This window comes from Bubalus kerabau, chromosome 7, assembly GCF_029407905.1.
Source record: "Bubalus kerabau isolate K-KA32 ecotype Philippines breed swamp buffalo chromosome 7, PCC_UOA_SB_1v2, whole genome shotgun sequence".
NCBI classification, from domain to species: domain Eukaryota; kingdom Metazoa; phylum Chordata; class Mammalia; order Artiodactyla; family Bovidae; genus Bubalus; species Bubalus kerabau.
The window spans coordinates 96,964,996-96,977,734 of NC_073630.1; positions in this window are offsets into that span (position 1 = coordinate 96,964,996).

Below are 12,739 nucleotides of genomic sequence, written 5' to 3' on the forward strand. Positions count from 1 at the left end.
CTTTCAAGTATATAATTTCATATTGTTAATTATAATCACATTGGTCCACATTTCTCATCTTGAGTAGGTGAAATCCTGTGCATGCATGTGTGCTAAGTCACTTCAGTCATGTCTGACTCTTTGTGACCCCATGGGCTCCTCTGTCCATGGGATTCTCCAGGCAAGAATACTGAAATGGGTTGCCATGCCCTTCTCCGGGGGTTCTTCCCAACCCAGGGACTGAACCCACATCTCTTATTTCTCCTGCATTGCCAAGCGGCTTCTTGACCACTGGCGCCACCTGGGAAGCCCAAGTGAAACCTTGTATCCCTTGACTAACCACTTCCCTTTCTCTCTTCCTCCCTCCTGCTGCTAACCCTCTACTCTCTATTCTATGAGTGTAACTATTTTAGATTCCACCCATAAATGAGATCACTCCATATTTGTCTTCTGCATCTGGTTTATTTCACTTAGCATAATGTCCTTCAGGTTCACTTGCGTTGTTGTGAAAGGAGGATATCATTCTTTTTTAAGACTGAATAATATTGCATGGCAACCCACTCCAGTATTCTTGCCTGGAGAATCCCATGGACAGAGGAGCCTGGCGGACTATAGTCCATAGAGTTGCACAGAGTCAGACCCGACTGAAGCAACTTAGCAATATTCCATTATCAATATTATACTTTCTTTATCCATTCTTTTGTTGATAGGTATTTGGACTGGTTATTGGGAATAATGCTGGGAAGAATGTGGGAATGAAGATCACTTCAAGATCCTGATTTCATTTTTTGGACATAAATCCAGAACTGGGATTGCTACATCAGAAAGTAGTTTTATTTTCATTTTTTTTAGGGCCCTCCGTACTATTTTCCATAATGGTTACACCATTTTATATTCTCACCAACAGTGTGTAAGAGTTCCCTTTTCTCCATGTTTCTCCAACACTTGTTATCTTTTATCTTTTTATCATAGGCATGTTAACAGGTTTGAGGTCCTGTTTCATTGTGGTTATAATTTCCTTCTATTATAGATTTTACAAAATATTTTTGGTGTTTTGTCAATGTCTGATGTATTTGTGGGAGTGCTATCCACTGTATATGGTGGTGAAAAAAACGGAAAACTTCTGATCTAGTCTGTAAGCCTTGTTGATCAGGGTTAAGGAGGGTTCGAGAAGACAAGTAGAGCTCTTCAGTGCTACTGTCATTTAAAGAACTTGATGTAGCATAATTTTCTTTTATTCGGAAGTGTAACACAAAAGAGGTTGACCATAGAGATGAAAATGTCTTAGACTTATGTTTGTGCTGGTATTCATCAACATGGTCAAGAATTTTCATGGAGAAGAGAAATGAGAATTTGAAAGCTTTCTCTATTAAGTACTCAGCCCCCTCTTGCCAACACTTAGTAAATCTGTAATTATTCTGGGGTAAAAACTTAATTTTTTTTTTATACAAAATTAACAGCGCGTCATTACTGTGCTAGGTGCTGAAATAAAATTTGAAAAATAATGAGAGTCCTTTAACTAGAGATACTCAAGTGGAAACTGGATAGCCTGTGTCATAAATGAGATAGTGCTTCTTTGGTCTCAGCTCAGTTGCTTAGTCATTCAGTTGTGACCCCATGGACTGTAGTACACCAGGCTTCCCTGTCCATCACCAACTCCTGGAGCTTGCTCAAACTCATGTCCATCGAGTCAGTGATGCCATTCAACCATCTCATCCTCTGTCATCCCCTTTTCCTCCTGCCTTCGCTCTTTCCCAGCATCAGGGTCTTTCCAATGAGTCCATTCTTTGCATCAGATGGCCAAAGTATTGGAGTTTCAGCTTCAGCATCAGTCCTTCCAATGAACACTCAGGACTGATCTCCTTTAGGATGGACTGGTTGGATCTTCTTGCAGTCCAAGGGACTCTCAAGAATCTTCTCCAACACCACAGTTCAAAAACATCAATTCTTCAGCACTCAGCTTTCTTTATTGTCCAACTCTCACATTCATACGTGACTACTGGAAAAGTCATAGCTTTGGCTAGACGGCCCTTTGTTGGGAAAGTAATGTCTCTGTTTTTTAATATGCTGTCTAGCTTGATCATAGGTTTTCTTCCAAGGAGCAAGTGTCTGTTAATTTCATGGCTGCAGTCACCATCTGCAGTGATTTTGGAGCCCCCCAAAATAAGGTCTGTTACTGTTTCCATTGTTTCCCCATCTATTTGCCATGAAGTGAAGGGACCAGATGCCATGATTTTAGTTTTCTGAATGTTGAGTTTTAAGCCGAGCCAACTTTTTCACTCTCCTCTTTCACTTTCATCAAGAGGCTCTTTAGTTCTTCACTTTCTGCCATAAGGGTGGTGTTGTCTGCATATCTGAGGTTATTGATATTTCTCCCAGCAGTCTTGATTCCAGCTTGTGCTTAGGCCAGCCCAGCATTTCACATGATGTACTCTGCATGTAAGTTAAATAAGCAGGGTGACAATATACAGCCTCGACATACTCTTTTCCTGATTTGGAACCAGTTTATTGTTCCATGTCCAGTTCTGACTGGCTTGGTCTCAGTTCAGTACAGTTCAGTTGCTCAGTCGTGTCCGACTCTTTGCAACCCCATGAATTGCAGCACGCCAGGCCTCCCTGTCCATCACCAACTCCTGGAGTTCACTCAAACTCATGTGCGTTGAGTCGATGATGCCATCCAGCCATCTCATCCTCTGTTGTCCCCTTCTTCTCCTGCCCCCAATCCCTCCCAGCATCAGGGTCTTTTCCAATGAGTCATCTCTTCAAATGAGGTGGCCAAAGTATTGGAGTTTCAGCCTCAGCATCAGTCCTTCCAATGAACACTCAAGACTGGTCTCCTTTAGGATGGACTGGTTGGATATCTTTGCAGTCCAAGGGACTCTCAAGAGTCTTCTCCAATACCACAGTTCAAAAGCATCAATTCTTAGGCGCTCAGCTTTCTTCACAGACTGGCTTGGTCTAGATAACTTCAAAAAGCCTTTCTAACTTGGGTTCTGACTTGTGTGAATTGAAGATTAGAGCTGTGTGTTTCTGCCTTAAGGAAGCCCTTGTAGGGGTGAGAAAATTTCCCGATCCCAGAGCCGACAATGCAGGGTTTCTCCCTGCATTCCTTCAAAAGGACCTATTTTGTATCCTTGGGTACCAGGTGTTGAGGACTGGGCTCTAGGTGCCTCAGATGATTCTTTTTATTCTATTCTTCTTCTTTGTTAAAAATTTGGCCACATTACATGGCCAAACCCAAGGTTTGGCAGGTTTGAACCCAAGGCACCTGCATTGGAAACTTGGAGTTTTAACCACTGGACCACCAGGGAAGTTCCTCATTTTTTCTTTTGCTGGGTTTTTATAAATTGTCCACCATAATCAGATGTGGAGATTCATATCTTCTGAGAATGATTTTGAGAGAACTAATACAAGAGATTTTGTGCTTTTATTGATGAATAATCCATATGCATTTTGAGTTGTATTCATATTCTTGTGGTAGGAACAGATGTTTTAAGTTAACAAACACATTTCTTATGCTTTTGAATTTCGAAGATGCAGCTGAGTTTGGAAGCCATATTAATTTGTTCAGAATGTGGTAGCGTGATCGTATATCTAAATTTTCTGCTCAGATCATACATTTCCCACACCTTTTTTTAAGTTTGTGTCATTTTTACTACAATTGCCTAGTACCTCATTTTCTTTTTTTCTTCATTTGTCTGTTTATAAATACAAAATATATACATGTACATGTTTATTTTATACATAGTACAAAATAGATATGCATATGTATAGGTACCCTAGAAAAGAACTGTCACTCATTTATAACACCTTATGGTGTTATCTCATTATTGTTATTTTTAAAGCTGTCTGCCTAGTACGGGAAAAGATAATATATAAATATCAAATGATAATTATGAGTTAAGCAAGCTTATGTTTTCTTGGAGTATGAGTGGCAAATGTCTAAAGAAAATTTTACTTTGAAAGTCGCATATGGATGGCATTCTGCTTCTGTGATAGGAAGGGACACTTAAATATAAAGTCAGCATAAAACAGTTTTAAAAAATCCGAGCAGTTTTATGTAAAATAAGTCCATAGCCACTGGTATGCCAGCTAAATTATTTTTAGTCATGATTTCTTAGTTTCCCAGAGTATATAAACAAAATGAAAGGAAGAAGGAAAGGGAGAAGCTTTCCTAGTCAGAAACAGTTTATTGTTAGTACCCAGAAGATGCTTGAGTTTGGGCCATGACCTGTGAGTTCTTTCCTGACAGCTCCCAAGATTGGTTATTTATTAAATTTATGTTATTCCTTTCTTTCAAAGGGAAATTGGGTGGGTGTGGGAGGGGCTGGGGAGAGGAGGGAGGGTGTCTACACAGGAGAGCAGATTTCATAGCTCCTTGAAACTTGCATTCTTGAAATGGTTTTATAATTATGAATAGGAGAGAATTATTAACAGAGATACTTATTCTGTGCTCTTACTGTACTTAGTTTCCTTCTATTCCAGAGGAAACTTTTTCTAAAAGATGACAGAAGAGAAACAGGAACTCTAACCTGAAATCAGTGGCATGGAAGAACCCTCTCCCTCTCATATTTACTATTGGTATGTGTGGTAGTAGTAGTAAGGCTTCCCTGGTGGCTCAGATGGCCGCCTGCAATGCAGGAGACCAGGGTTTGATCCCTGGGTTGGAAAGATCCCCCAAAGAAGGGAGCTGCCCACTCCAATATTCTTGCCTGGAGAATTCCATGGACAGAGGAGCCTGGAGGGTTTTAGTCCATGGGGTCACAAAGAGTTAGATATGACTGAGTGACTAAGCATGCATATGTAGTAGTAGTGATCTACCTGGATTGCAGATATTTATCAATTAATTTCCAAGTACTAAAAGATATGAGTTACAGACCCTGGAATCTCCTTTACCCATATGGCAAGTCCTATTTTTTTTTTTTCCCATTTCCCAGCCCTTCCTCACTTGTGTAAATGCTAGTTGCAAGCTAGTTAGGAAGTTTATGTTTCTTTGCCAGGATTGGCTTAAGAGTGAGTGCCAGGGTCCAGCCCCGGTGGATCCAGGGAATTCGAAGCGGGGATGGCGTCGGCGAGGATCAGGATACAATAGCTTCAATTAGATATTAATTAGAGATGTAAAGAGTAATAGAATGAGGATTGCTCAGTGAGGAAATTCAGTGGAGAAAAGAGGCTGAAATAAGGATAATTCAGTGAGGAAATTCAGTGGAGAAAAGAGGCTGAATAATTCAGCCAGAAGGTAAGAGAGAGAACGACATGGGGAGACCAAGTTTTGGTGAACAAGGCCCGCACTTTATTTTCCAAAGTAGTTTTTATACCTTAAGTTATGCATAGAGGATAATGGGGGAAGGGGTAGAGTCATGCAGCAAGCCAGGCTTTCTTCCTGCAAACTTATCATATGCAAAACCTTAGGTGATTTGCATCATCTTCTGGCCCGGAGGCCTGTTAACATTTTAAGACCCTTTCTTCAGAAAGCTTATTTTTCTCTAAAGGTGATTGGTCAGGAGCCACCCTCCAAAAGCATTAGATAAAGTTGCATTCCTACAGAGCAAAGGTGTGGTGGGCTATAACAAGAAAAAGAATTAACTCAAGGATCCCAGGTTACAAACATTAAAGCTACTACTTACACCAATTATATTAATCAATACACTGCCAGGGACACAGCAGGTAAGGGATATGGAAACTTAGCAGCAAACTTTGGCCCAACAAGTGAAAATCCCTTCACCAATACAATTTCTAATCAATCTTTTAACTGCTCAAAGGAATCTGTATTTAGACAGTTTAGAACATCTCATGCCTCTCACAGTTGGGAGGCTCTGAGCAATCACATGTGGCCAGAAAAACCTATTCAGGCAGGCTAGAGGATTTCCAAAGGAATTTGTAGGTTGAAACACTATCACACCCAGGAACTATTAACTGGAGCTGTAAGTTAACTCTTTTTTCAGAGAGAGGTAGTGGGGGACAGCCCCCCATAAAGTCAGAGGTGTAGGTGAAAGCACAAAGCAGAAAGTAGGCAGACTCTGGTTTTGGGGGGTAGATGCTCGAGAATTTCCAGGGGGACTCCTGAGGCTCGATCCGGCCTTTGCGTATGCCGAGCCTCCTTCCTCATGACCTTTGTCATGGGTGGAGCTCCTCACGCTGTCTCCTGGCAGTGATAGAATTCCAGTTGAGCTATTCCAGATCCTGTAAGATGATGCTGTGGAAAGTGCTGCACTCAATATGCAATATGCACTCAATATGCAATATGCCGGCTCCCGGCAAGTGAGTATAAGACCTAGTTGTGGCTAGTGAGATGTTCAGGGAAGTCTTGGGTGCTTGAAGAACGCTAAAGAGTTCCTTTTCCCCTCCAGTTCTGAAACAAAGAATGAATATAGAAGTAAAAATACCACCATAAAAGTTTTTTAATCAATGAAATGAAGGTAGAGAGTATAATTTTAATTCTGTCTGTCTTAAAAAATATTTTTTTTTAATCTTTTTAAATTTGTTTTAAATCTTACAGTATAGTACCTGGAAAAGTAGAGTAGTATAGTACAATAGCTGGCATACAGGGGCTGGCATCGAGTGAACAGGCAGGAGAAGTTACTGATGGAGGAAGGAGAGGAAGTGAGAGATGGCAGAGCTGGAGGACCGTCAGCAATAGGAGACAGAGGGCATAGCTTTCATTTCTGAGTCAAATAGGCCTTCTGATTCTGAACCCCCACAATCCCGCACAAACCCCCGACTAGGCACCACAGACAAAGCTTTGCTGAGGCAGCTTTCTCATGTAGAAGGTCTGCTTAAGTGCGAATGATTGCTTCAAGAAGCAGAGGAAAACTTATGCTCTCGGTTGAAAGATTTGCTTCCTAGAAAAGGAAGGAAGACAAAAGTGAGTTAAGCATGCCCAGTTACTTTGTTAAATTTACTAGTCAGATAGATCATGCCATTTTCCCAGTGATAAGAAAGGCCTGGAGTTACTCACAAAAAGGAAACTGCAGGAGAAAGAATTCTTTATTAATGAGAAATTTTATTTTATAATTATTAATTTAAATTTATTTTTTTTTCTGGAGGAGGTTTGGCTTTTTAAATTTTATTGATTGATAAACTGAAGTATAGTTGATTTTATATTAGTTGTGGTATTGGAGAAGACTCTTGAGAGTCTCGTGGACTGCAAGGAGTCCAGTCCATCCTAAAGATCAGTCCTGGGTGTTCATTGGAAGGACTGATGTTGAAGCTGAAACTCCAATTCTTTGGCCACCTGATGTGAAAAGCTGACTCATTTGAAAAGACCCTGATGCTGGGAAAGATTGAAGGCAGGAGGAGAAGGGGACGACAGAGGATGAGATGGTTGAATGGCATCACCAACTCGATGTAGATGAATTTGAGTAGACTCTGGGAATTGGTGATGGACAGGGAGGCCTGGTGTCTTGAAGAGTTGGACACGACTGATCCACTGAACTGAACATAGTGATTATATATATATATATATATATATATATGTATATATATATAATTTTTATTTTTTTGGCTGTGCCAAGTGGCATGTGGGATCTTAGTTTCCCAACCAGGGGTTGAAACTGTGCCACCTGAATTGGAAGTGTAGAGTCATACTCTTAACTAGATCACCAGGGAAGACTCAATATTTTTATGGCTTATACCCCATTTAAAGTAATTGCAAAATAATGGCTTTATTTCCCTGTGCTATACCCTATATCCTTGTTGCTTATCTATTTTATACATAGTGGTTTTTGTCTCTTAACCCCATACCCCTGTCTTGCCCCTACCACTTCCTTCCCACTAGTATCCCCTTGTTTGTTTTCTGTGTCTATGGGACTTTTTAAGTTTTTTTAGATTTTTAAGATTACACGTATCAGTGGTAATGTACAGTATTGGTCTTTCTCCATCTGGTTTATTTCACTAAGCATAATACTTTCTATGTTGTTGCAAATGGGAGAATTCTACTCTTTACAGCTGAGTAATATTACATTGTATATACGTTTAAATCTTCTTTATGCATTTAGCTGTTGATGGACATTTGTGTTGCTTCCACATATTCAGTTCAGTTCAGTAGCTCGGTCGTGTCCAACTCTTTGTAACCCCACGGACTGCAGCACGCCAGGCCTCCCTGTCCATCACCAACAACTGGAGCTTACTCGGACTCATGTCCATTGAGTCACTGATGCCATCCAACCATCTCATCCTCTGTCAGCCCCTTTTCCTCCTGCCTTCAATCTTTCCCAGCATTAGGGTCTTTTCTAGTGAGTCAGCTCTTTGCATCAGGTGGCCAAAGTATTAGTTTCAGCTTCAGCATCAGTCCTTCCAGTGAATATTCAGGACTGATTTCCTTTAGGATGGACTGGTTGGATCTCCTTGCAGTACAAGGGACTCTCAAGAGTCTTCTCCAACACCACAGTTCAAGAGCATCAATTCTTCAGCGCTCAGCTTTCTTTATAGTTCAATTCTCATATTCGTACATGACTACTGGAAAAACCATGGCCTTGACTAGATGGGCCTTTGTTGACAAAGTAATGTCTCTGTATTTTAACATGCTCTCTAGGCTGATCATAGCTTTCCTTCCAAGGAGCAAGCATCTTTTAATTTCATGGCTGCAGTCACCATCTGCTGATTTTGGAGCCCAGAAAAATAAAGTCTGTTACTGTTTCCATTGTTTTCCCATCTATTTGCCATGAAGTGATGGGACTGGATGCCATGATCTTAGTTTTTTGAATGTTGAGTTTTAAGCCAACTTTTACACTCTCCTCTTTCACTTTCATCAAGAGGCTCTTTAGTTCTTCTTTGCTTTCTGCCTTTAGTGTGGTGTCGTCTGCATATCTGAGGTTATTGATATTTCTCCCGGCAATCTTGATTCCAGCTTCTGCTTCTTCCAATCCAGCGTTTCTCATGATGTACTCTGCATATAAGTTAAATAAGCAGGGTGACAATATACAGCCTTGACATACTCCTTTCCCAATTTGAACCAGTCTGTTGTTCCATGTCCAGTTCTAATTGTTGCTTCTTGACCTGCATGCACATTTCTCAGGAGGCAGGTCAGGTGGTCTGGTATTCCCATCTCTTGAAGAATTTTCCACAGTTTGTTGTGATCCACTCAGTCAAAGGCTTTGGCGTTGTCAATAAAGCAGAAGTAGATGTTTTTCTGGAACTCTTGCTTTTTTGATGATCCAGCAGATGTTGGCAATTTGATCTCTGGTTCCTCTGCCTTTTCTAAATCCAGCTTGAACATCTGGAAGTTCATGGTTCATGTACTGTTGAAGCCTGGATTGGAGAATTTTGAGCATTACTTTGCTAGCGTGTGAGATGAATGCAATTGTTTGGTAGTTTGAACATTTTTTGGCATTGCCTTTTTTTGTTATTGGAATGAAAATAGAGCTTTTCCATATATTGGCTTCCATTTATTGGCTATTGTAAAAATAATGCTACTCTAAACATCGAAGTGTATGTATCTTTTTGAATTGTTTTTTTTTTTCATTAATGTATTCCCAGGAGTGGAATTCCTGGATCATATGGTAGTTCTATTTTCACTTTTTTGAGGAACCTCCATACTGTTTTCCACAGTGGCTGCACCAATTTACATGCCCACCAACAGTTTGGAAGGGTTCCCTTTTCTCCATATCCTTGCCAATATTTAGTTGTTGACTTTTTGATGATCTGACAGGTGTTATCTAGATGATATCTAGTTAATTAGGTGATAGCTAATTGTGGTTTTGATTTGTATTTCTCTAATAATTAGTGATATTGAGCATCTTCTAATGTGCCTATTAGCCATCTGTCTACCTTCATTGGTAGAATGTCGGTTCAGATCTTTTGCCCGTTTTTAAATCCAGTTTTTTTTTTTTTTGATGTTGAGTTGTGTGATTGTTTATATGTTTTGAATATTAGCCCCTTATGGGTCATACCATTTGCAAATATTTTCTCCCATGTTAATGGGAAATTCTAAAACTTAGTCTCTGAACATTGGCATGTGGAGATGTGATCCTTGGAGCTCCTCCAATTAGCTCTTTGTAATCCTTGCAGCCATTAGACTACCTAGCCAGTACATGCATGGAGGAAAAGGATGGAAAGAATTTGGTTTCTTGAAGAGTTTGGTTGTTGATCTGCTGAGTTAAGCAGCACAGGAACTGATCTTTCTGGGGAATTGTTACACGAGTTAAGAAATTCCCTCATTGCTTGCTGCTGCTGCTAAGTCGCTTCAGTGGTGTCTGACTCTGTGAGACCCCATAGACCACAGCCCACCAGGCTCCCCGTCCCTGGGATTCTCCAGGCAAGAGCACTGGAGTGGGTTGCCATTTCCTTCTCCAATGCATGAAAGTGAAAAGTGAAAGTGAGTTGCTCAGTTGTGTCCGACTCTTAGCGATCCCATGGACTGCAGCCTACCAGGCTCCTCCATCCATGGGATTTTACAGGCAAGAGTACTGGAGTGGGGTGCCATTGTCTTCTCCCTCATTGCTTAAGCCAGTTTAAGTCAGATTTTATGTTTAGTGGCTGAAAACATTCTAACTGATATCCTACAGTCAGATACTGAACGCAGTTGAAAACACTTTGGGATCAGTGTGATTGTGTGCAGCTGCATAGTTAAGGGCGTGAGCTTTAAATCCAGACTTCTAACTTGGAGTCTGGGCTCTTGTCTATTGTTCAGCCTTGGGCTACTTATTTCATCTTCAAGTTGGAGATTTTTTAAAAATTAGTTTTTAAAGGAGTATGGTTGGTTTACAGTGTTGTGTTTGTTTCACGCATACAGTATTGAGAATACTGTTATTTATGGCGGACATCACTTTTCATCTTGGCCTGAAAATATGGGTCAGTTTAGAATTGGAAGAGATGAGAGAAAAGCCCTTTCGATAGAGGATCAGTGTAAATAAAAGCACGAATGGCAAAGACAGTCCGGTTTGAGTAAAGTGTGAAAAATGATGGGATAAAATACCGCAGAGGGATTTTTAAACTCCAAATCACAGAGGGCTTGGAATAAAGCATGTGAATTACATTCTGTAGACCAATTGGGACCCTTTGAAATGGAAACCATTTGCTCTTGAATTCTGACTCTGTTACTAGAAACTGATTGTTGTGCTGTTGGAAGTGAGAAACCATGGCACCATCCTCTGCCATGGTTCTCCCTCTTCTCATCTTCGTCAGAGTCCAGATGTAGTTGCCCTGTTGAGTGCTGGAGAGGTGTGAGTGGCTCCATGTACCTGGTCATCATTGCTGGAAAAAAAGATGAGTGTACCGATGTACTCCAAACAGTAAGTTGGTACTGTTACATTCATTATTAGGTCAGCAAAAATGGGTACATCTTGGATTATGTGAAATGAAACTTCCTATTAGTAGGCATTAATCCACTCCTTTAATATTGATGCTTATAATGATTCTCCCTGAGGTGGTGGTGGAATCTTTCTCCTTCTTTAGTCAGCATTTCTTATTTCTACTTCACAACTTGCAAAGATTAAATTATGTTCCAGATAGTAGTAAGATAAATAAAGTACATTTTAGGGGCTTCCCAGATGGCACAGTGGTAAAGAATCTACCTGCCGATGCAGGAGACGCAAGAGACATGGGTTCAATCCCTGGGTTGGAAAGTTCTCCTGGAGTAGGAAATGGCAACCCACTCCAATATTCTTGCCTGGAGAATCCCATGGATGGAGGAGCCTGGTGGGCTCCAGTCGATGGTGTTGCAAAGAGCTGGACATGATTGAGTCCACACGTGGGCACACACAAACATACACAAAGTATATTTTATTGTATTAAAGTTTTTCAAACGGAAACCTTATTTTATTTATCCAAACCCTAGGATTTGAAGAGTATAATTTTTCTCCTGTGCTGGACAATAGAACTTACTAACTTTTGTTTGCTTTTAGAATTTTATCAGACTTATCATTCCTATGTTTAAAATATGTCATTTTAAAAAAAGATTAAGTGTGATAAGATACTTTTAAAAATTGTAGGAACTCTGGAAAAATATGAACTGCTAGAAACGATTCTTAATAGTTTGACTTAGGAGAAGAGAGGGAGATTTTATGGGAATAAGATAACTCAAGTGCTTACAAAAAGGAGAGAAACTCATATTTCTTTAGTAGAATGAATTAAGCTGTTGAAGATAAAGCACCTTTTTATATTTCTTACTCTGTTTCACTGATGACTTGGAAGAAAAACTTTAATAATAAAAGGCAGGAGATAAATATAAAGCATAATAAGAGAAATTCTGTGAGCATCAAGGCATGTGAACTCCTGTAAGATGTTTTTATTCACACTATCAGAGTCAAGAATACTTAATAAGTAAGCTTGTATCTTGAAAACTAAGAATTCTGGTTTTTTTTGTACTATAAATAAATTATTGAGCTAGGAACAACATAAAGAGAATAAATAATAGTATTTTGTAAAAAACGAAACCACAGACCTCAGAATATTATCTTAACTTTTGAGAATGATAACTTTGTTTTTTGGTTTTTCTAAATGAGAATGGCCATTAATATGTTTTAATATAATATTAATTATATTAAAAGTACTATTAGTTTGTTCTAAAGAAAATAAGCCAGTTGTTGTTGTTCAGTCACCCAGTTGTGTCCAACTCTGTGATCCCATGGACTGCAGCACGTCAGGCTTCCCTGTCCCTCACCATCTCCTTAAGTCTGCCCAAGTTCATGTCCATTGCATCAGTGATGCCATTCAGCCATCTCATCCTCTGACGTCCTCTTCTCCTTCTGCCTTCAGTCTTTTCCAGCATCAGGGACTTTTCCAATGAGTTGTCTGTTTGCATCAGGTGACCAAATTACTG